General features: G+C 47.1%; 1 long non-coding RNA gene across 2 annotated transcripts; it reads left to right on the top strand.

Annotated features, from left to right (window-relative positions):
• The first annotated feature begins 297 nt into the window (after positions 1-297).
• LOC144369917 (uncharacterized) lies at positions 298-20,052 on the top strand. 2 transcript variants are annotated; one of them, XR_013429759.1, is made up of 4 exons: positions 298-7,798; positions 8,593-8,664; positions 10,382-10,547; positions 15,750-20,052. It is a non-coding gene; the product is annotated as an uncharacterized LOC144369917 (long non-coding RNA). The 2 variants fall into 2 exon arrangements; XR_013429758.1 differs by having other exon boundaries at positions 298-8,664.
• Positions 20,053-25,356: the final 5,304 nt, after the last annotated feature.

The raw sequence follows: 25,356 nt of genomic DNA, 5'->3' as shown, positions 1-25,356 counted from the left end.
TACTCCAGATCCTAGCACAGCGCCAGGCACAGAGAGCACCGAGTAAATAAATGCCCATTACATTGAGAAGCATGGGGTAAGAGGCAACACTGATCTGGACGTCCAAGACTCCTACTGCACATAAGTTCTTGCTTGCTGGGTGGAGCCTTTCAGCCTGCAAGACTCTGCTGGGAAATGAGGTTCTGCAGTGCCTTGCTGCAGGGCTTAGGAGTGCGACCCAAGCCGAACTTAGGCAGGGGCCATGGGAGGTGCGGGGCGGGGAGTCGGGGAGGGCGCTACTCCAGTGCGCGACAGGGAACATGGTCCACGCTGGGCCTGGGCGTGGCTGATGTCGTCCTTCCAGGGGGCAAACCTCCTGGTAGACCCTGACACTGAGGCATCCCAGCAGGACCCGCCTTCTCCTGGAGCTTGAGGTGTCCTTGGTGAAAGGGGGCAGTGTCAGTGCCTGTGCCTCCTTGATGGTTCAGCTTCCCAGAGCCCGAGGTAACCCGGAGGGACAGGCAGGGGCTGAAGACCTGGAGCAAAGTAGTAGAATTTTCTCTTTCCTTTTCTCCTTCTTTGCAGTTCTGGTGTCCGAACCCAGGACCTGGCTCAGTGCTGGGCAAGCGCTCTACTACTAAACCACAACCCCATCCCGCCTTTCCTAGAATTTCATTAACAAGTGAGAAGTGTTTGAAGGGGGATAAAATAAAAATATAAAGAGAATTCTATAACTGCTAAGAACCAAGTCTGATGTTTACCTCCAAGTGTGATTGTCAGCTTTGGGGTCTCGTAGTCTCAGTGACAGGCAGCACACACCCAGAGCTGCCCCAGTTGGAAATCTCTGTCCCTTCCTGGATTCTCTCCTTCCCCTCACATTCTGTCTGATGTCAGCTCAATATTTTCAGCTTTTTCAGTCTTGCTGGAATCTGCCTTCTTGTCTGCTTTCCTTTGGCCCCTTTCCTGTTTGTGTCACCATCTCTGTTTCTGTAGGTTACTAAGCCAGCTGAATTGTCATGGGTTCCCCATCCCAAGTCTTTATTCTTGGTGCCCAGGGCTAGGACAGTGATTGACTGAAAAAAAAAAATAAAAGTGAGATCATGTCACCATAAGTCCTCTTTACAGTAGTTCAGTGTCCTTTATGTGACCTAAAGGCAATTCAAGTTCACACTTATTGACAGTAGCTTGAAGGCCCTTTGTGATCTGTTCTCTGCTTGGTATGACCCTGTAGGCTGGACTCCCACCACAACTATCCTTCCCACACCCCACTCCCCACACCCATATCCCGTTCAGATCAGCTTTGATGCCCTCATACACCATGCTGTACCTGGCCAGCTCCCACTTCTCTCTTAGGACCCAGTTTAGACTTGCTTCTTCTAGTGAGCCTCCTCATCCAACAAGTCCAGGAGTGGCCCCCTTCACCCTTGTCTTAGTCCATTTGGGCTACTATAGCAGAATGCCTCAGACCAGGTGCCTTATAAACAGTTCTGGAGGCTGGAAGTCCCAGGGTCCTACTATACATACATTCTCTAGAACCCTATACCTCCCCCACCTCCGTTTTTGTTATTGAATCCTCAAGATCTCTTGGTGATAGCTCCTAAATCACAATTTCTACTCCTCTTCTGAGGCTGGGTTGGCAACTGAACACACCCAAGAGAACTGACTTCTCTGTTAGCCTAGAGGGTTGGGATTTATCTCTTGGCCATTTTATCAGTAACATGGTAAGAATCTTACCTGAAAATAACCCAAAATGCAGAGGGTCCACTCTAATGGTAGACAAGAGAAAGTGATTCTTAGTGAACCCAAGCAAGTTGGGCTGCTGAAATCTACAGATGATTTTCCACAGGGACATAAGGGGCATCCTGTGTCCCCATAGGTTGATGGTGGTTGCTTAAATTATAATTTCTCCACACAAGCTCCAAAAACTAGTGAGCAAGAAAGGAAAGCCCCCTCTCATTTCCCATGCCCATGACATAAGAGGAGCCTATTTCAGATGTCACTGTGCCCCCTGGTGGGGAATGAAACAGACCAGCCTGCAAAGTAGCCCAGGCCAGAGAGACTAATGAAAAGACACGTTTAAGAGACTCCACTCTCATGTGCTCTAGGCAGAGGTTGACCTATACACTCTACCAGGCTATAACCATACACCCTCTTCCATTGTGGGGTAGGGTCTTCTGGGTTTTAAAACAGTCTCTTTGCCAGAGAAAAGGAGCCCAAAATAAGGGAGCTGAACTTTAAAAGCTCTCTGGGTAGTTGCCAGCCATTCCAGAAAGCCTGGGCCATCTGGTCCCTCTGTCCTCCTCACCTCCTGGCAGCATGTGTGCAAGGGCCTTCAATCAGTTTTCTCCTGTCCCTGCAGCTCCCCACACCAGTGTGCACTCCCCTCCTCCCTCAGTGTCTCCAAGTTCTCCTGTCCATGGAAACCCTTATTTTCTCTGATTTCCTAGCTCTGAGGGCATGCCAACCCTTCTAGATGATCAGAGGTCTTTTCATAAAGCCAGTGTTGACATCTCATTGTTACGGCCTCCAGGAGACCTGGTTTTCCCCTCCCCTCCCTGTGTACACGCAATGCTGTCTTTGTGCTAGTGCCTTCCTGGGCCTTGTCTTTGAGCCTCCAGTGGCCTTGCATATGGTGGAGGAGTCAGGGTTGACTTACAAGGAGCTCCAGAAGGGCAAGGGGCAAGCAGGGGTGAGGCTAGCCACCAACCTTAGAAGAGCTCCTGGGAAGAGTGGTTGGGTGTCATACACACCAGGTCCCAGGTGGGCACCTTTGAAATTGTAACCGGAAACTCAGTCCTCATCCTCAATGTCAATCCAATAACAAAGAAAAGTCTTGAGAAAAATGAAGATGTTTTATCGCTTTGCTTGCAAAGGAGAAACTCAAAGGACTCCTGTCCCAGAGCCAGTGATTCTGCCCATCATGGGAAATAGGAGTTTTTTAAAGAGGTGATTCAGAGAAAACTGAGATTAGGGAAGAGAGATCAAGGAGGATAAAGGTCAGGGAAAAGAAGTTTTGGAAAAAGAAAAAAATGTAAGTTTCAAGGCAATAAGGTATATAGTCAAAGCACTAAGTGAACCCCTGTTACAAAATGACATTGCATTCAGTCCTCACCGCCATTTGCAGGGAAGGTTATCTTGCACACCTCACCTCTGGGTGAGGCAGAGAAGGGAGCCATGGGTGGGGTAGAGAGGGGAGGTTGGTTATTGATGGTGAACTGAGCAATAGGGCAGAGCAAATGGAGGCAGGAAGCAGGTGGCCTCGGGCTCCTGCTGACCTGCATGCCTGGTGGCAGGTGGTGTATGAAGAGAGCTGAATGGGTAGCCTGATGGCCTCCTATGTGACAGGCCTTTGTGGCCTTCCGAGAGTTGCCCTTTCTGGTGGATTTGGTACAATTGCTATAGGAGAAGGAGCCAGGACTCATGCCCCAGACAGGTACTTCCTCCCAGAAGCAGGAAGTGGACCCTCTGCTTTTGCCTTGGGGAGGGAAGACCCCCCGAAAGCCACTATTACTAATAGTCAGAAAAAAAGAGGATTTTCTGAAAGCTGGACCCCTGTGGCAGTTCCCCTTTTTTCTGCCCCACAAGCCCAACCTGAGGAGTGAGGGTCAGCTTAGCTGATGTGATTCCCTGTGGCTCTGTAGGTCCTGTTTCTGGGTGAAAATGAGGGTGTTCCACCACTGAGATAATCTTGCTCTCCCAAAAGGAAAGGTCAGAGTGGGCACTGGGAAAGACCAGAAGAGGGCATGTCTGACCCCATGCAAGAGCTTCTGCTGCCATCCAGGCTTTGATGGCTCCTTTCTGGACTCATTTTCATCATCGGCAGTGAGACCACAGGACAGATCCCCCACCCAGAGTACAGCCCCCTTTCACCCCTCCTTTACTACATAGCCCTCTCTTCCCCACAGTACCCTACACTGGCCTATCTCCAGTACCATAGTCCAGTGCCAACCTGGCCACTGTGAAAATTCATAGGGCCTGAGTTCAGGGAGCCCCTCACCACCGTCCCTGAGTTGGACAGTCTGTCCTCTGTCCATAATCAGACAGGAGTGCCATTTTCTGCAGATGCAGGGACCTTGGCCCAGGAGGGTGCTTAGGTTGATGGTCATCCTGGCCACTGCCCTTGGACCCCATGGCCCCAAAACCAAAGGGTAAACTCATGTTGACCTGGATGCTAGTCCTGGGACCAGCAGGCTGCTCCTGGGCATGGGCACCCAGGCCATGGGAACATATGCATAGGCCTGAGGGTAGCAACAAAGGGGAGAGAAAGAGGGAAATTGCCAGAAAATGAAAGAAAGAACAGGGTGACGTGGTGTGAGCATACTGATTAGGCTGCTGGGCCTGCCCCAACCTCACCCATGAAGTCAGGGCATAGAGGGTCTTGGAGTCTGGCCCCTGAGTTCTCTGCTGGTCTGCAGATGGTGAGATTCTGTTCATCCCCCATCCTGGGCCCACCTCCAGGCTGCATGGCTTAGTGCTGCCCAACCCCACTGCCCCACTTCACCCACCTCTGCCCACTGCCAAGCTTTGGAGTGGCCTGCTACATTGGCGTCTTCACAAAGCTGCCCTGCACAGGAGTGGCCAAGAAACTCCTACAGGTAGACATGCTGGAGAAGAGCACCCTGCACAAGGAGAAGGTAGGGAGTCCTGGACAGCCTGGGCCCAGCCAGCAGGTGCCTGGAATGGTTCTGGGGATGGGAAGGATGGGTCAGCTACCTCCTGGACACCTCTGTGTCCCTGAATCCTGGCCTGGAGTAAAGCACACCTGGTGTTCTATGGTGCCTCTCTCCATGTAGCCCTGGGTGGTGCATCCCAGCCTGTGGCTTGCAATCCCTGGGGCCCCGGATTCCTCCCTGTGCTATGATTGCCTCTTTCATCTCCACCTCTGTGCTGCTGCTGCACTCATGTAGATTATTGTAGGTTATGTCCCCCAGTCACCCCTATGCCATCCCAGGTGCCAGACTTTGGACCACTACTCCTGCCTGTGACTGCATCCACACCCTTTCTCATACCTGCACCTCCCTATTCTGGCCCTGCAGCATGCACAGGGGAGGTGACATTAACACTTTGGCTCTTCTATTGCACAGCACATTCTGAGAGCAAAGACCCCAACTCTCCTTTCCTCTGGCAGAGGAGCCTGTGTGGAGCACTCACTCCATAAACATCAGTGGAGGACGTGGGGGTCCAGACCCTTCCCAGGACAATGTGACCCACACTGGGCCCATCCTCTCCCCTCCAGAGGAAAGTGTGGAGGTGACACACACATGTCCAAGTTCCCAGTAGAAAGGAAGCAGAAGGAAGCTAATAACTGAGTCCTGGTCACAGCCTGCTGCCAGGGTGGCCCTGTGTGCCCTGGCCCACTTCTCTACTTACCAGTGCTGTGGTCCCAGGTGAGCTGCTGCTCATATAAAAGCCCCTGTTGTCAGGTCAGATGGGGGCCTAGGGCACACTCAGGGCTGTCTGAGCAGATGGCTTTGCCTAGGTACAGTATCATCCAGGAGAGGTCCCTTTCCTTTCCTGGCTTGTGACTGGGTTTTAAAGAGGAAGGGGCTTGCCTCAGCCCTTCACCAAGAAAATATGATTTTTGCAAGTTTTCTCTTCATTTTCCAGATTCAGCTCTTGCAGGCTGAGGGAGATGCATCCTCTGATGAAAGGTTCTGGAACTGTCCTGGGAATGATGACTGGCCTGGGCCTTTACCCTAGTCTGCCAGGTCAGAGGCACTGCATGCACTTGCATGTGTGCACCCCAGACCCTCTGATGCCAGCACTCGCCCACCCTGCCCAGGGACAGGCACCAGGAAGGAGCCTTAAGGCTGGGAGTCCAAGAACTCCCTGCTATCACCAAGGACCTCATCAGAGCCTCTAGTCCCTGTGGCTGACCTGGACCTAGGGGCATGTGTTCCTGCAGCTCTGACCTCCTTTCCATGCTGTAGGCCCTGAAGAGCCATAGACACAGCAACAAGCCTCTCTACATCTCCATGGGTCACAAGATGAGCCTGGAAGCAGCCGTGTGCCTGATCTGATGCTGCTATAGGTTCTGGATCCCAGAGTCCTTGTGCCAAGCGGGGTTCAGCACATGCTCCTACACTTCTCGCCATTTGTCAGCTGAGCTGGAGTCACAGAGCAGTGGTTTGAGGACAAGATGGCCCCGGGCTGAGGGCAAGTCCATGAGCCCCTTGCTGGGAAACCTGGTGTGGACATATTAAGCCCTGGAGGCAGGAAGGTAGACAGAAGGATGGAGAGTTCCTAGGATTCTACCTGAGATTTCCTGCCTGTGCCTCAGAAGCTACTTAGCCTAACACTCAGCTTCTCCCTTACTTGAGCCTCCTGCACCTGAGTACCAGGTTGTCTGGAGGATCATTTGATGTCAGCTTTAATGGCAGAGTGCTCCACCAGTAGCCCTCAGCTGGAGGCCCTTGCAAGAACACAGGGGGTGAGTGCTGAGGAAGGCTCATGTTGGCATCAGGAACTCCAGGGTGTGGCTATGCCAGGTACCCAGCACCTAAACTGGTGCTCAGGGGTCAGGGGATCAGCTCTCTGATGAGCCAGTTGGCTCAGCTGAGAAGGAACTCAGCCTGCAGATGAGCACACAATGCCCATGGCTCACCTTCATAGTCATGATGAGGGGACACCAGTCACATACTAATATGTGTTTCACAGAAGCTATAATGTGAAAACCCAAGAGAAGCCATCCTCAGGAAGAGAGAAATCCTGGCTCAGGAACAGTATTTGCAAAAGCCCCAGGGCAGAGAGGACGTTCATGTGCTCAGGCAGCTCAGCCAGACCAGAGAGGTGTAAAACCAGGAGCCAGTCTGTGTCTTAAGCTTTCAGATTGCAGACCTCATTGCAGGAACTCAGAGTCAGTGTGTGGGGCTGCAGATCTGCCTTCTACAGGCAGCAGCTCCTTGTGTGCTACCAGGCCCTTGGGCCTTTTGGAGGAGCTGGGGGCATGGTCTGCACCTGAGTCCCTGCCTTCCACAGCCCAGCCCTGGAGACTGCTGAGGGGTTGGGCAGAGGGTCCAGAAGCCTCCCTGCTGCCTGATGTTTCCTGCTTTCCTATAGCCTGTGCTGAGCTGGTGGAGGTAGCACCCAGCAGAGGGGCCACAGGCTACACACACTTGAGTGGGCCTCAGTCCTGCCTTGGCCTGGTTGCAGGTGTGCAGAATGGCCTCCAGGTGGCAGCAGCAGCCTGCATACCACCAGGGACAGGCTCCTGGGGCAAATGTGCCAAGAGGTGGTGGATGAGTGGGCTTGTAGGTGTCCACCAGCAAGAGCCTTGCTCTCTCCCCATCCAGGGTGTTGCTGGAGTCTTAGGCACATAGGCTGTCAAACCTGAGTGTATCGTTAGCCCTTAGATGCCTTTCCTCTCCCATTCTTTCCCAGTGGCATAATGAGAAAAAAACAAGGAGATTCTCTCAGAGACCCTCAGCTCTAGAACTCTGGGTTGTGCTCTCCCAGACCTTCCGGGCAGGCCTCTGTCCTCTTCTCAGCTTACCATAGAGTGGCCTTATGTTCTTGTAGGTGAGGGGTCAACCACATGAGATGTCCTTTGATCTTTGCTTAGGTACAGTATCATCCAGGAGAGGTCCCTTTCCTTTCCTGGCTTGTGACTGGGTTTTAAAGAGGAAGGGGCTTGCCTCAGCCCTTCACCAAGAAAATATGGTTTTTGCAAGTTTTCTCTTCATTTTCCAGATTCAGCTCCTGAAGGCTGAGGGAGATGCATCCTCTGATGGGAAATTGGCAGGGTCTTGTGCCTTGAGCTGGAGAAGAGCCCACCAAGTCCTGAACCCACACTTCAGAGACAAGCCACCTGCTAGAATGGGTCAGGGTCCTATAGGCTCGCCATTTTCTTCCTGTGCCCACTGGCCTCTCAGCCCTCCTAGATAGTATGAGAGAGGGTCTTGGAGTTGGGTCTCCCTCCTGCTGCTCTGGTGGGCCCCTGGTCATAGATGCTGCTGCTCTGCCAGTGCCAGGTGCAAATGCTCCTGCCATGCTGGGCTGCTGCCTGCCAGACAGCCACCACCCACCCCACCTACTTCCCCACTAACTGAAGCAGGAGCCATCTGGGGATTAGCTGCTCCTGCCCATGAGTCACGAGGCCCCAGAGGTCAGCTAAGCCCATCTGAGCCAGGATTGGGGGCTTCTGGAGGCCAGAGTCCCACTTGGGACTGAGCCCTGTTTCATATTCCTCCCCACCTGGGTTGTCCCAATCTCCACCTGCAACCCACAAGCCCTCTTTCACTGTGGTAAAAGGTAACCTTGCTGAACTTTCTAGAGATGGCAGGAGTCACAGGTGATACTAGTTGGAAGGACAGACTAGTTCTGCTGGAAGTCCTCCGAAGAGATTGAAGTCCCCAGTAAAACTGGGCAGAGCTGCTCATGTGGGGAGGACCCTAGGACACTCTTCCTTCATGTCAGGACCTCAACACTGAGGTTCTTGGCATCCCTGTCACCTCCACACCAGTGGTGGCTGTTCCTAATATCTGGAAGTCTGGGCCTGAGGAGGACTTTCTGTGGGAGGTGTGAGAGCCTCCCCAGGCTGTGGGGCAGGTAGAGTTTGTCCAGAGTCTGGCTCAGAACCAGCCAGCACATGTCACTGAGTTCTGTCTCCTCTAGGCTGTCATCCACTATCAAGAACATTTGCAGGACTCTGGGACACTCCAGGCCATCTGGACCAGGGCAAGAGAGGTGAGCACCAGGGGACACTGAAGCTGCCCACAGGTGGTGCTTCCAGATGCCCAGCCTCACCCTGCTGCAGTGTTGTGGCTCATGACTGGCAGGGAACACAGGAGAGGTCCTGATGGGGGAGGAGAGTGAGATGGACTCCTGTCTTGGTGGGAACTCTCTAGAAACATCTGGCCCGAGTACTTTTTTTTTTGTCCCCCAGCAGGGCTACTCCAGCTTCTCATGGCCTATTTTATCTTCAAGGGACCCTATCCTGGGTTCCATAGAAAGGGCATGGCATCTGGAGACCCTTCACAGCCATCACATGCATGCTGGCCCTCTTTTCCTCACCTGTGAGGCAGCACAGTAGTTCTTGTCCTTGGTGTCACAAAGCAGTCCTGTTTAGTGACTGTCAATGGGTTAGCAAAGCCTAATGGCAGTTTTACCAGGAGGCAGGTATTAGGTCGCACCTTATGATTGAGGAAGGGGAGGCCCAGGGTGTTGGTAAGCAGCAGTGCAGGCCACAGTGGCAGCCTGGGTTCTAGACCCTGTTTCTGGCACTCCTCACTCCCTGAGGGAAGACTGTGTGAGGTGTCCAGGGCTGGATGGCACAAGTCATTCAAGTCCTGTGTATCCTCTGTGCTCATTTCCCCTCTGCCTTCATTTCCTGGTGACTGTTCCTCGGCCTTATTAAGCTGCTTGGAGAACTGGGAGATGGGCCCCTGGAACTGCCCAGCTTCACAGTCAGGTCTGGCCAACCCAAGTGCAGGGTGGTCCTGTCAAGCTCTGGCCAGGCCAATCCTCAGGCCTTCCAGGGACCTCATAGGGTCTCCTGGGCTGGCCCTGGCATTTGATGGTAGCCCTTTCTCCATGCCATTACCAAGAGCCAGAAGGCACAGGGTCTAAAAGCATGCCACCAAAGAGGCCTGGGAGAGCCTACTGACCCCTAAGGACCACAGCAAAGGCCCAAGGACAGACTTGGAGGCTCCAAGGAGAAATAGGGCTAGGGCCAGAGTAAACTGGGTGCCATGAGCACTTGGGCTGCTGGCTTCCCATTCCAGCTATGAGGACCTCACACATCCAAACTCAGGTAGAGGCCCATTGGAACATAAAGGAGGACCCTGGACATGCCCATTGGAACACCCAGCATGGCCAGTGGAAACCTACCTTCTCCATCAATAAGACAGACCTTTCCAAGGCCAGTTCCAGACCAGAAAGTGCCTGCAATCACCCTCCTAGAGCATGTGAAGAGGATTCAGGTTCATGTGCACCATGGACCCAAAGCTGTGTAAACACCAGAGCTCTCTTGCTCAGTCCACTCCTTTGAATATAATCCTGCCTCCACCTGCTCTGTCTTTTCTTTCAGGGTTCGTTGTTAACTGGTGCCCCACCAGCCATAGTGGGCCACAGAAGGGGTTCATGGTGGTGTGGCCAGGCTTCAGCACCCACAAGTCTGTTCTCAGTCTGGAATGAAGCCAAGGGTGGCATAGGCTGCTAGGGGTTCAGAGGATGCCAAATGGAAGGCAGTTGAGGCCCCATACCCACCATGAGAAAGCCAGGACACTTCTGTCACCCTCACCCAGAAGCATAGCCTCAAGCCTCATCTCTACTGTGGAAAGGCAGCCCTTCCCCCACCCCATCTGGCCACTTCCTCTCTTGGCATGGTTTGAAGAGGCAACTGAGAGGGAGGGTACAGTGGGTGACCTACCTGCAGCCTGCTTCATCCCCTTTCATGTACCAGTTTGCACCCCAGACTCCAGGCTCAAGAGTGGACTTGACAGAGGCTAGGCGTGGTTGACTGCCAGATCCTGTGGTCCCCGTTTCCCCAGTTCCAGATCAAGATGAAAGAATGTGGCCAACAATGGAGAAGAGGAGGGAGGTGTGCTTTCTTAAAGAAATGGAGAATGGTGAGAAACCATGTCCCTGAAATGCCCTTGTCTATTCCCAAGCCACATTAAGCCCAGACCAGAATGTCCAGGTAAATGCCATCCCAAGGGACACTGACTGTCCACATGGTAAGTAGGCAGACTAGTGTTATCAGGAGGATCTTCTTTCTTGCACACACACCAGACAGCTGCTTCTTTGGATGCTGGTCATGCAGGTATCAAAGCAGATGAAGCACTCTAATGACGTCACTGTTGTGACCTGACCACAAACCCTTCTCCCTGGGTGACTGGCCTGGTGTTGGCACCAGGGAGATGACAAGTTCCTCTTGTCCAGCCACCTGCCATTGGACAAAGAGAGGAAAGGATGGAATTGCAGGGGTGGGTGCTGCCTGTCTTGCCTTCTGCCCTGGACCTTCCCCAAGAGCAGCTTTCAATACACTGATATCCCTGGGCACAGTGGCACATACCTATAAGGCTCAGGAGGCTGAGACAGAAGGATCGTGAGTTAAAAGACAGCCTCAGCAAACTTAAAAGGCCCTAGCTCTAAAAAAAAATATTAAAAAAGGGCTGGGGATATGGCTCAGTGGTAAAATGTCTCTGGGTTCAATTCCTGATACCAAAATAAAAAATACACCCATGTCTTGCAAACCAACTGTGGATATTTCCTTGGGTCTCTTGGCAACCTGTCGCACTTAGTGCAGCTGGACTGTGGGCCAAACAGGAGAGGGAAAGAGATTCAGCCATATGCTGGGGTGATGGGTTTGTGCTAAGCCCAAGTGACAGCTCAATATGTCATGTCCAGGTGCAGGCAAGCTTCCTGGCCTCTCAACCCAGTGTGCACTGATTGTTAGAAACTGTGGGGTGCCGCTCTGAGTGATTCATGTCTTCCATCCCAGAGTAGAGAGGCTGTGATGGTCACTATATCTCTTAGTGACTTGGATATTGCTCTGGTCCCGGAAGTTTGAGGACATGTCTTCAGACATAGATGGCTCCCTACAGCCCTTGGGTTGAATTACACTCACATGTCCCTTGTAACTCCACCCCTTCTTCAGTTTTTTTTTTTTTTGGATGAAACTTTCTAAGAATGAGCGTCCTCCCAATAAAAGCTCACTTCTGAATGAGCTCACTCTCTCTCACTGGCCAACCTATTGTGACATCCCTCGCTCACCCATTTGGGGAACTTGAGGCCAAGAGCAGAGGAGCTGTCTTGAAGCTTGTTTAAAGGTAAAGTGTGTGTCTGTGTTTTATTTGGTGTCCCAGGAAATTCACACAAGCCACCTTAAGTTCAGCTGCCCCCATGGGCCAGAGGCAGCAAGGAACCCCCTTTGGGACAGTTCTACAGCAGCTTCTGAGGAAGCTGAGCACCAGCTCCCACTGTTCTAAATTTTCCTCAACAGGTTTGGAGGTCATTAGATGTGCAAATACATATGAAGTCTCTTGGACATGCAGGAAATTCCCAGTAAGTGAAGGAGTCTAGTCTCAGGCTGGGCCCAGGACCAAGATGGTAGGCGGAGAGATAGTGCCTCTGAGCCCACTGAGCACCTGTACACAGGTCAGCCTCTTGGCCAGGCTCCCTGTGGAGTCCTGTCAATGTTGTGATGAGAACAGGGTCATAGTGGAAGCCCCCAGAGCCTTCCCTCTAAAACTTCATGTCACTAGCTCATGCAGACCTGGGCAAGGCTCACAGGGGCTACACTACTGCCACAGGCCTGGGCAGGCATTTCACATATGAGAGCCAGGAACCAGGTGGTGTTCCCACCCAAGCCCAGGGGTAGGTGTGCCTTTGGCGACCCCTTCCCACTGAGGATGGGCCACACTTGCCTGGCCCTTAGGGAGAGAGTACACCTAAGTCAGCAGCTGAGCCCAAGGTACACATCTTGGGGGTTGCCCCTCCTCTGGGAGAATGGGGGCACCCTTCCTCCTGTGAGGGATGGGACTCCCCCTCTGGGGAGTTGTCCCTCCTCTAGAGGGATGGGGTTGGGTTCCCCTCCTCCTGTGAGGGATGGAGCTCCCCTCTCAGGGGTTATCCCACTTTTAGTGGGTGATTGAAGCTCTTCTATTGTCAGTGTCCCCCTATTTTAAAGAAGCCTTTTCTCTAGGGATGGGTTCCCTTTTGCCAGTGGTGCCCCTTCTCTAGGGGATGTGAGCACCCCTTTTTCTCTAGATATGTGGTGCAATTCTTGAGGTGTTCTGCTCTGTGGATTTGGGCAGCCCTCCTATAGCATATGGTCCCTCTCTGGTATAACCCACATCTTAGGGATGGGGGTCTGCACCCTGCCTCCTTGAGGGATGGGATCAAGCTTTTTTGGGATCCCCTTTTCTATATATGGTTTTGCCTGGAATCCTGGAGGGATGGGGAAGGTCCTCTCACAGGGTGCCCTTCCTCTAACAATGGTTCATGCACCCCCAACTTCCTAGAGAGATATGTTTCTTCTACTGTGGTGTACCCCTTCTTTAGGGTATGGGGTGCCCCTCTTCTAGGGATTGGGCCACCTTATTGAGAAGTACCCCTTTACTTTAAGTTGGGGCTCCCAAAAATAAGGATGGTGTCACCTTTCCAAGCATGCGGCTTCTCTAGGGGATAGGGGCATTGCTCCTACAAGAAGGATGGAGTCAAAAAGGTACCCCTGTTCTAGGGGATGATGTGCCCCTCATTTAGAAATAGTGGCCCTTTCTTGAGGGGTGATCCTCTAGTAGGAAATGGGGCTCCCATTCTCTGGCAAAAATTGGATACTTCTCTCATACGATGCCAATCCTCTAAAGGATCAGGTGTTCCTCCTCTAGGGAGTAGGTCTCCCTACTGAGGGGTACCCCACTTCTAACTTCTATTGTCAGTGTCCCCCTATTTTAAAGAAGCCTTTTCTCCAGGGATGAGTTCCCTTTTGCCAGGGGTTCCCCTTCTCTAGGGGATGTGAGCACCCCACTTTTCCTAGAGGTGTGGTTCATATCTTGGGGTGTTCTGCTCTGTGGGTTTCATTCCAACCCACATACCAAAGACATTTTTCATACATACCAAGACATGAATATGTATGTATAGTATGTATTTCATTCATATAAAATTCATGTCTTAGGTATGTATGAAATGAATACATGTCTTAGGTATGTCTTTGGTATGTTGGATTGGTTTCATTGAATTTGAAGATCACTATTGGTAGTAAGGTTACTTTAACAGTATCAATTGTTAAAATTGTTAAAATGAAGATGGGAGGTCTTTTCATCTTCTAGCATCTTCATTTTCTTTCATCAAATTTATGTAATTTTCTTTGTACATGTCTGTTATTTCCTTGGTTAGATTTGTCCCTAGGGTTTTGTTTTTGTATTTTGTTTTAAGCTATTGGGAATAAATGTGTTTTCCTGAATTCTTTCTTAGTGGGTTCATTATTGGTGCATAGAAAACCTAATGAATTTGTTGAATTTAGTTTATGTTGACCAAACCAGAACTGTAAAATTCATAGGCTTAAGTAAAATCCAGTCAAATTTCTTCTTGAAGAAGCCATTTTAATGTCCTGATATTCCTATTAAATCTCTATAATTGAATAATGATCCTCCCAGGAAACCTGCCTCTGGCCATTGCAAAGATTCAAAATGGTAGCTTTCTTTCCTGGTGAAAGCTACATTAACTTAAATGCACTTTATTAAAAAAAATCACCAATCAACAACTTGAAATACTTTGTGACAACTTCCTTGTCCCCAATCATAATAACTTTTAAAAAATTTGTTTAGATGGTAGGTGCTATTTGACTCATTTTTTTTTTAATTTCTTACTGAACTTGGGTTCATGGATCTAGAATAAAAGAAATGAATAGCAGACTTGAAAAGAATTTAGACATAGGCAAGATTTTATTTAGAAATGTCTGTTGATCCAGAAGAGAGGCAACCTACTGTGGGAAAAAATCCAAGGTTGACTCAAAACAAAGGACAAATATGCACAGCTTTCAAGGCATCTATGTGTTAGGTAGAAACTCCATCTTTTGATGTCTTCACATACAGAGGTGAGACTTCATAAAATACAGAAGAGCTTATTCATATTAAAGTGTGGACACCAGAATTTAGAGAGCTTTGATGAATAACTGAACTCCACCGTGTTGTCTCCTGGTTTGCTGAACTCCACAGAACATCTCCTTCCACAGGCCCATAGGAAACTTCAACTTGCCCTAAAATTGATTTGGTTTTCTCTTCCATGCCAATCAGCTCATTTTGTCTTTATTTCTCCTTCGTTCTCAAATGCTATCCAGTTTCTCTGAGTTTTGACATGGAGAATTTGTATGCAGGGTTATTTACCACATATTGTTAAGAAGTACAACCATATGTACTTTGATTTCTTTTTTAAAAAATTATTTTTAATACTTAGTTTTAGTTGTAGTTGGACACAATATCTTTATTTTATTTTTTTGCTGTGCTGAGGATCAAACCCAGGGCCTCACACATGCTAGGTGCATGCTCTACCACTGAGCCACAATCCCAGCCTCTGTGCTTTGATCTCTAGTATTGATTTTTATTCATGGCATTGGTAGGAATATTCTGAAATCATCCCCACACTGAAAATCGTTAGGAGCAAAGTTGAAGAGTTCTGGAAGCTAAAAGCAAGCATGAAAGCACCAAGCCATTTTTGTTTGGTTCTTTTAAATCTGAAAATTAAATGAACACATCTTATAAATAGATTGAAAGTAAAATTGTCTCCCCTGTACCTGTTGCTTGCAGACTAGGATCTGAAAACTTATGTTGCTGTGTGAACTTTGTCTTGTCTTTGGCAGCTGCCTCACCTCAGCTGTGTAGGATGACTTTGCTCCCCTGACCTGTAATCCAGCCACCAAGTGCGGTCATCCAAGGCAAGCAAGCTCTGTTAGTTACCCTGGATTAAAACCCTACCTTCAGCTGGATGTGGTGATGCAGGCTTGTAATCCCAGCAGCTTGGGAGGTGGAGGCAAGAAGATTGTGAGTTCAAAGCCATCCTCAGCAACTTAGAGAGGCCTTAAGCAACTCAGTGAGACCTTGTCTTTAAATTAAATACAAAAGCGGCTGAGGATGTGACTCAGTGGTCAAGTGCCCCAGAGTTCAATCCTTGGTACAACAATAACAACAACAACAACAACAACAACAAAAACAAACAACAACAACAACAAAACAATTCTCTACATTCTAGCTTAGTGCTTACTTTCAGCTACAAATTGGCACATTAATTACAGAATTATAGACTAACTCTATAATTTCTTTATTCTCCAGAACTATCATCATCCATAGGAGAGTTGAACAACTACTTCCTTGGGCAACTCAGAGGCACTTCTGGTAGCAAACACTGAGGTGAAGATTGGAAGATTTTGTTAGTGGGTACATTTAATTTTTTTAATCTTTCATGATCTTTAATATTTTTCATTGTCTTCAAAAATGAAAATCTGCCTTGGGATTGTCTGGAATTTTGAAATACAAATGTCACCATATATAAAATTTTCTCAAAGTTTTCAACTTTTTTAAAAGTAGCATTATTGTGGGATGGCATCAAACTACAAGGCTTCTTTATAGCAAAAGAAACAATCAAGAACATGAAGAGAGAGCCTAAAGAATGAGATAAAATCCTTTGACACCTGTCTCTCAGATAAAGCATTAATTTCCAGGATATATTAAAAAACTAAAAAAAAAACAATACCAAGAAACTTCACAAATATCCCAATCAATAAATGGGCAAAGGAATTGAAGAGACAGTTCTCAGAAGAAGAAACACAGAGACAGAAGTCCTTGTGTTTCTTCTTTGCAGGCAAAGCAATAAACTTTCTTTTTTCCTTTTTCTCAAAATCTTGTTCTCATTATTGGATTGACATTGGAGACAAGAACTGAGTTTTTGGTTCAAATTTGGTTACCTGGGTGGGACACCAGAGAAGACCCTGCTCTACAATTCTTGGGCAAGCCTGGCTTTCCAAGGAACCCATTTCTATGCTGAGGATGGAGGGTGGCTGGCAAACTTGTTGAGAGCCAACTGCAGTAGAGTAAGGAGACAGGTGAGTTTTTCTCAGGTCAACACAAGAAGCTATTCCTGTAAGTAAAGGGAGTGACTGAGGGACTATCCCAGCAGCTGCTGAACTCCTGTTGCTTTGGGGAACTCCTAACTTTTCCCCCTGAATGGTGCACATTGCTCCATCATGGTCCACTTTGAGGAAAAGGAAACTGAACTCAGTAAAATCGCGATACCTTTGGTCATCTGATAAGTTCCACAGTGTGCATGTCAAGACCCTTGATTCCAGATATATGGTCCCTCATTGTGGGGACACCTGTGGTGCCACTGGTGTACAGTCATGATTAACTGGGGACTCAATAACATAGGAATATTTCTGTTCTAAGTTATCACCTGTTTGTTGGCATTGGCTTTGAGAATTCTCCCTGGCTGTCTGTCTATGCTGTTATTTTGTTTGTATCTGTTCCTTCCACTTTTAAGGCATGGTCTACATTGCATTGATCTATATGTAGTCTCTTGGGAAAGATCTTGGCTTGTCAATTTAAATATTCCTGTCTGTCAGCCATTGTTTCAGGGTTCCTCTCTGGTTGTCTCTCTGTTTCTTTTTAGGGCAATCTTGCTATTGGAGTTTGTCTGTCAGAGGTAAAATAAGTTGAAAAAACAGGCACCTACAGATACAAGAGTGTCTAAGATAATGTTTTACTGTAATGATCTGGCTTTTTAATAACTTTCTGGATTATTATACAATCTTGAAGTTAGAGTTGTTCTGTCAAAGGTAAAATAAGTTGAAGAAATTTGTATATGCAGGTCTGTTTTAAAGGTTCCTATATATTAGCCCTGGTTTCAGTGATCCTCACTTGTCTGTTTTTTGTATCTGTTACTGGCCCTTTAAGTCAAGGGTCAAGCTGCATTGATCTTACCAGTAGTTTCTTGAGAAGACTGATCTTGGCTAAAAGGGCCTCCTATATGTATAAGCCTACCTAGGAGAAAGATTTTAATGTAACACAATTTGGACTTTGAATATTTTTTTTCTGGATTATTATACAATCTTGCAGTTGAAGTTGGTCTGTCAGGGGTAAAGTATATAAAAGAGATTCTGTATGTATAAGCATTTATGCAGGTACATTATAAGGGATCTGAACAGTCAGGAACTAAGTTGAAGGTGCTTGAAAGCACTGTCTCTTGTGTGTAAAGATAGGAGGACACTAGAAGAAAGGGTAAAAAAAAAGGTTTAAATCCTTCAAACCCAGGGCTGGCCCTCCCAGAACTGTTTCTCTGCCTGGCCCCAGGCAGTCACAGATCATCTCATTGTGGATCAAGGATACCTGCCCTAATCTTGAAAAAAATTACAGAAAAAATGCCTGAGCTATCAAAAAATGGCCAAAGAGAACCTGGCCTCTGCCCTGTCTTCCAGCCTCTTTTGCCCATAGAAGGGCAGTGGGGGTGGAAGCTGATGGCCACAAAGAATGTGGCAGTAGGTTTCAACATTTTCAGCTTAAGACCAGGGGACAGGAAAAATCTCCCCTTTTAAGGTCTGACAAGGCACCACTGGGGCAAGACAATTCTTTCTATAACAGTATCCCATAAAACTAAAAGCTGCAGAACCACAAACTCCCAGACCCATGTGGATCAAAAGGTGACCTAAATTCAGTTATTGCCAGAACTGCCTTGGAATGACATGAGGGAATAATCCAAAGGATAAGGAAGATGGAAATTATACTAGCCTTGTCCTTAGTATCTGCTAACTTACACTAAAACAAAGTCTAGAGGATATATCTTTCACCATTATTTTGAGAAATAAATTTGTAGAGAGCCCCAGGACCCTTAAATATGCCATTGGTCAATTTTAATGTAGGTCAGATTTTTAAATGGAAACTGCTGCCACTGAACTGGAAAACTTAAAGTATGTAGTAGGAAAAAGCTGATCCTGGGATGATGGGGGCCAAATGGTAGCACTCAGTAACCAAAGAAAAGGTGATTATGATTACCATGTGGAGACTAGGGTCAAAGGAGCAGTTACATTAATCTGACCTGCAGAGACTATAGTACTGGTTACTTGATCACTGGGTTTCTACAAACTAAATAGATGGGAAATCTATTAAATTCTTACTGGATCTGCATAAGCAGAAGAGTTCCAGATCAAGTAAACAGAAGTCAAACTTGAATTACAAGAAGAGTCAAAGACCTTCCTTCAATCAATTCCCAGATTGGAGCCAGTTTGCAGACAGAACCACAAGGCTTTGAATGAAAGGGAGACTGGGTACCTTTGTTGAAAGATCCTCTGCACTACCAACATGTAAACTATTAATCTTTCTCCTGGGCTTATTCCAAGAAACCTAATACTTCTTACCAGGATTACTGCACTGAGGAAAAGGAAATAATAAGGTATATGAGGGAGATTATGGGATATGCCTCTGAACTAACACTGATTCCAGTAAACCCAAACAAAGCACTGCTATGTCCCACCAGGTAGGGGCTGGTTGATGGAGGTCACGTGATCAATGGAATTTTAGTTTAAGTTCTTCTCACAGTTGGCTCAGAGGTCCTTGATCCCACCCATTGTTAGCTCACCAATTATTTAATGCATCACTAAAATAAACATACTTAGAAGCTGGAGACTCCCTACATTGACCCATGGAGTTGGGGGCTATGATGGTGGAAAAGGTGAAATGGAAGATACTAAAACTCTCTCTATCAGAAAAATAATAAATCAAAAGCAATATTGCATTCCTGGAGGGACTGCAAAAATTAATGCCACCTTAAAGAACTTAAAGGGCATAGGGGGCATTAATTTTTCCCATTGTATCCTCATTCAACATTCCTATTCAGCTTGTGCAGAAAACAGATGGATCATGGAGAATGACAGTGGATTACCATAAGTTTAAGAAAGTAGTGACTTCAATTACAACTTTTGTACCAGATACATGAGCAAATTAACACATCCCTGGGTACCTGGAATCAGCAGGCAAGGCCAACAATATGCTTTCATCATCTTACCTCAGCAGCATTATGTCACAACATCAACTCACAAGGATCTTTACATATTTTTCCCACAAAACATAACACTGGTCCATTAAATGGTTAACATTATGCTGATTAGACATAATGAATAAAACATAGCCATTACACTACTTTTTTTGATAAGATGGTCATAGATTTGAGCACAGCATGACTGCAAAACTGTTGATGAGGAAAAATGAGGGATAAATATGTGGATAGGCTTCTCTGAATGGTTAAACATCATGAAGATACTTGTGCCCCATGTGAATGCTCACTAAAGAGTGACCTCAGTAGAGCAGGAATTTTAATAATCTGTGGATGCCATTCAGACTCTCTTCCCAGTCACTCCTGTAAAGTAAGCCCATGAACAGAGTGTCTATGGTGGAAAGGATGGACTTGGTGACATGGACTTCTACTCAGTAAGGCTGAACTAACTTCAGGGTCTCACTGAGTTGTCTACTGCCTCAAAGTTGCTGATGATGGCTTTGAACTCACAATCCTCCTGCTTCAGGCCACCTGAGCTACTGGGATTACAGGTGTGTGCCATCATACCCAGTTTGTTTTTTGTTTTCTGTGAGACAGGACTCACTATTAGCTTTTTTTTTTTTCTTTTCTTTTTTTTTTTTTTTTTTGGTACTGGGGATTGAACTCAGGGCGTGTGACCATCCCCAGTCCTATTTTTTTTGTATTTTATTTAGAGACAGGGTCTCACTGAGTTGCTTAGACCCTTGCTTTTACTGAGATTGGGTTTGAACTTGGGATCCTCCTGCCTCAGCCTCCTGAGTTGCTGGATTACAAGCATACACTACCATGAACGGCTGACTGTTGGCTTTATTATGTCATGTCCAGTATAATTTCCTGGGCATTGTTTACATTTCATTGTAATTTTGCATTTAAAAACATAGAAAATACTATGTTAACTTATGGGAAAGATGCAAAAAAATTTTATAAAGATAAAACATACCAACATCCCAACCTGCCTAGGTTATGAAATGATATCCCAATTTTTGAAGAATTTTGGATACTCTCTACAATCCCATCTGTTCAGAATTCTCACTGTTATACATTTTTATCAAAATAAATGTATTAGTAAGTGACATAATAAGTGTAGTTGTGAACTTCAGCCAAAGATCATACAAAACTGTTAGGCCAGTTTGAGGTGACTCGTGAAACAAAGTACCAGGCAACCCACAAATTCGAAAGAACAACCAATCAGATGCTAACAGGCAAGCAGTGATAGTGCTTTATAACCCCCTGTCAATCAGCGGGTCTCCTGACCAATCCTGGAAGGACATGCATCTCAGCAAAATCCCCTGACCAACCCCCTTTCATGTCCCAAGCCCTACCTTCCTGCCCTAATCCCAATAAAATTCCAATCCAGCTGAGTCTGGGTAAGATTCCCCTGGACCTACTCTGTTGGACTGGAGGGTCTCACCTGGGAGTGAATATCAATAAATCTTTGTTCAGCAGCTTTTCATCTGCCTCATTTTCATCACTGGTGCCTGACCCTACTCCTGGTGCTAAAAACTCAGGAGGGCTTTTTGGGTCTCCCCCATAGGGTTTGACGTCCACACTCTCCTTCCAAGGAATCAGGAAATTCCTAAGCTGCTGTTTCTTTCCCTCTGCCTTCATCTGGAGTACGTTCCCTCATTTCCCCTGACCACCCATGTGGTCTATCTGTAAGTCATGCGCATACCATAGTTCCCTGCCCATTCTGCTCAAGGCCCCAGGAACTGTGGGGACATCCCAGTCTGTGAGTGAGCCACTCCCATCCCTGGTGGGACACAGGGATGCCTCAACCCTGGCCTGGCACTTATGTGTCTCTCGGGGGAGTGTGATCAGAATTTGGGACATCTTTTTCTGCTCCCACTCACTCCTGAGTGTGCCAGAAGGTCATGGGAAACAGAGTCCTCCTTAGACAATGGGTAAAACTGGCCCCCAGAAGGAACTCACTGATTTGGACAATTTCTGTCACTAGACAGGGAAGTGGGCAGAAGTCCCTTACATCTGCAGGCACATTCAGGCTTTTTAGGATATATACTCCAGTCCTATCCTCTAATCTACCTGTTCTACTGCTCAAGAATTCCTTGCTAGAGAAAATCCAATCCCCTTTCTCATTGTTCTTCTACATTTCCTTCCTCATTCTCAGATCCACCTGAGTTACTCTCAACCCTTCATTCTCTTCTTCCTCCTCCCTACCCTGGCCAATCCTCTTCCTCCTCCCCTCCTCCTAATACCACAACTCCTCCTCCCCCACTCCACAACCCTCCCCCTCCATCCCTCTCCCCCCTCTCCTGCAGTCATCATTCCTCTGCCCACCTCTTCTACTGATACAACCCTTACCCCTCCTGCCAATGGATCTCTCCACCCACTCACTCCTCTTTTTCTGTCAGTGCCCACAGCCAATCCCACTAGGCCCTCTAACCAGCTAACCCAAAGCTCCTTTGTCCTCTTAGGGAAGTGGCTGGTGCCAAAGGGATTGTCTGAGTACACGTCCCATTCTCACTTAAAGATTTCTCCCAGATTGAAAAGCTCCTTGGGTCTTTCTATGCTGACACTTCTACTTATAGCAAGGAATTCTGATACTTCTCTTAAACTTAGAATCTAACCTGGCATGATGTCTATGTCATTCTCCCCTCCACACTTTCCCCAGAAGGGTAAGACTTGCATCCAGGAGGCCACATGAGATCATGCTTTACCAAATTTGTCATAACAGATATAACTCTCCCCACAGGTAAAGCAGCTTTTCCCATAACTAAATCCAACTGGGACTACCAAGATGGCCAACAAGGTTGCTGTTACTGCACTCACATGGTCCAATATCTTATAGCGGGCATGCAGGCAGTTTCCAATAAGGGGGTTAACTTTGATTAGAGAAATCACCCAGGATCCAGATGAGAATCCAGCCTTAGTTTTCAACCATCTTACAGAGGCCCTCACCAAATATACTAAGCTGGAGCCTGAGTCTCCCTCCAGAGCTACAGGGTTAGCAACCCATTCCATTACCCAATCAGCCCAAGATATAAGAAAAAAGCTCAAAGGAGCTGAGGAGGGCCCTCAGACCCATATCCAAGATCTGGTGAAAATGGCCTTTAAAGTCTATAATGCCTGGGAAGAATTGGCCGAACTAGCCAGGCAGGCTCAATTGCAGAAAAAGGTAATACTCCAAACCTAGGCTTCGACAGCAGCCCTGAGGCCTATGGCTCCAGTGAAGTCTTCAGGAGAAACCAGCATTCCTCTCTGCCAGGGGCTTGCTCAAATGTGGATGTGAAAATCACTGTGATTGCCAATGCCCAAACCCATGGTCCCTCTCCAGGCTGTACCCCACCTGTAAGCAGACAGTTTATTGGAAAAGTGACTGCCGCATGGCTGGACCTTCCTTGGTGCTGCCATGTGGGGGTATGACCAGCCAGGCAGTCCCTTCTCTTGAACTATTGGGGTTCACAGAAGACTGAAGAAGCCTGGACTCAAGGACCCCATCACCCTCACTGAGCCCAGGGTAACACTCCAGGTATTGGATAAGTCCATAACCTTCCTTGTGGACTCAGGGTAGGGGCTACCTATTCTGTCTTGTCTGCTCACTCTGGGCCTGTGTTTCCTTCCCCGATCTCAGTTATGGAGATTGACAGCAAACCCTCCTTCCCAAACTGTACTGCTAAGCTGGCCTGTGCCCTGGAGGGACACCCTTTTACACATTCTTTTCTGGACATTCCATCCTGTCCAGTTCCTCTCCTAAGCAGAGATGTTCTCCAATTATTAGGAGCTACCCTGTGACCAGATTATTCATCTCTTCCCCAAGCTTTGCTTCGCTGGGATTCTTCTGCTGGTGCAATGGTACCCTAATAAAAAATCTACGCCTCAGCATGCCCTTCGCTTTTTGTGTTCCTTTCATCTTTGTCCCTCAGTCAACTCTGTACAGTGAGGATGAATTAATATGGCTTGTTACCACCTCCCTTTCCAAGACAAGATGGGATGCTTTCTACCAGTAGTAGTTGGACTCTCCTTGGCCTCCTTACTCGCTGCCTCAGGACTAGGTGAAGGAGGAATTGGTTATGCAGTAACCACTACTCAGAAGCTTGAACAACAACTTTGGGAAGCAGTAGAGGCATCGGCCGCCTTTCTCGTTTCCCTGAAAAGGCAAATAACATCTATTGCCTAAGTTTCATTACAGAACTGTCAAGCCCCTAGACCTCCTGAAAGCAGACAAAGGAGGAATCTGTCTATTCCTGAAAGAAGAATGCTGCTACTATATCATTGAAACTGGATTTGTCGAAAAGAATATCAAAAGCCTCTGTTGTTTGCATGAAAGGCTTAAACAGCAACAATCAAATGACCCTTGACCAGGCTGGCTAAACTCAACCCTCATTACATGGCTGACTCCCATTCTCACTCCTATGTTTGTAATGGGACTTCTATTAATGATTGCTCCCTGCCTCCTTGGGTTCGCCCCAAAGTGCATGGGTGAAATTGCCAGAGTGACCTACAACCAGATGCTCCTACACCCCTATAGTCGCCTCCCTACCAAAACCAATGTCTGAGCCAACCCCTTTCCCTCAGCACTCCTAGCCAGCAGGAAGTAGCCAGATGTAATTATGAACCCTATATCATCAAAAAGACCAGGATGTTAGGTCGGTTTGAGGTTGCTATGGGAACAAAGCACCAGACAACTCACACATGTGAAAGAACAACCAAGCAGGCACTGACAGACAAGCAGTGATAGTGCCTTATAACTACCTGTCAATCAGTGAACTCTAAAAACTCCCTTTTTCTGTCCCAAACCTTCCCTTCCTGCCCTAAGTTCAATAAAATTCCAATCCAGCTGAGCCTAAATGTGATTCTCCTGGACCCACTCTGTTGGACTGGAGGGTCACCTGAGAATGAATCTCAATAAAGCCTTGTTCAGTAGCTTTTAATCTGCCTCCTTTTCATCAACAGTGTCTGAGCTTACAAAAGCTACTGAGATCTGCCTCTTGTAGCTTAAAAATGTGTTGACATGATTTGCTCTTATGGCGTTTCCTTGTACTTCCTTTATTGTAACTTGAGTTTAATAATCCAGAATGTTACAATTTTAACTTGAGTGAACTAAGTGTAGTTCCCCCCATGACCCCCCTAGTTTTAGTTGTTGTTGGTTTTTTTGTTTGTTGGTTGGTTGGTTGGTTTAGTTGTTGTTGGTTTGTTTGTTTGTTTTTTGGTTCAGGGGTGCTTAACCACTGAGACACATTCCAAGCCCTTTTTATTTATTTATTTATTTTATTTTGAGACAGGGCCTTTTCAAGCTACTTAGGACCTTGCTAAGTTACTGAGGCTGGCTTTTTTTTCTTCCTGCCTCAGTCTTATGAGTCATTGAGATTACATGCCTGCACCACCACACCCTGCTTCACTTTTTTGCTATAACCAAATGTAGGGGTTTGTCTGAGCCATGTATCCAGCAGTGAACCACTCCAGCAAGGAGCTTGTCATCTCTAAGGTGATGCTGCTGGTCCATATCTCTACCACAGAACTGCAGCAGTGTCACATCTGCACCATTCCTGAATATTGGTCCATTTTAAAATTTTGGTTGTTTTGGTAAATAGAAAATCATTTAGTATTTTGGATTATTTATTATTTCCAAATTAAGATATAAAAGAACACAAATTTAAGTGAATAATAACTGCCAACAATATAAAACAGGCAGAGTGGTAAGGAGCTAAGAGGTCCACTGCAGAGGCTCCTAAGAGATATGACAGGCAAAGGAGTGGTCTCTGGCTCTATAATTTCCTTACAAATGATTTCTTTTTAAATGCTGAGACTATAAACAAGTGCTTCCTCAACTAATGATAGGTTTACACCAAAATAAAACATAAGTTAAAAATGCATTTAATATACCTATTATACATAAGCTTT

Source organism: Ictidomys tridecemlineatus, chromosome 13 (assembly GCF_052094955.1).
Source record: "Ictidomys tridecemlineatus isolate mIctTri1 chromosome 13, mIctTri1.hap1, whole genome shotgun sequence".
Lineage (NCBI taxonomy): Eukaryota > Metazoa > Chordata > Mammalia > Rodentia > Sciuridae > Ictidomys > Ictidomys tridecemlineatus.
This window is presented reverse-complemented; position numbering and strand designations above follow the sequence as displayed.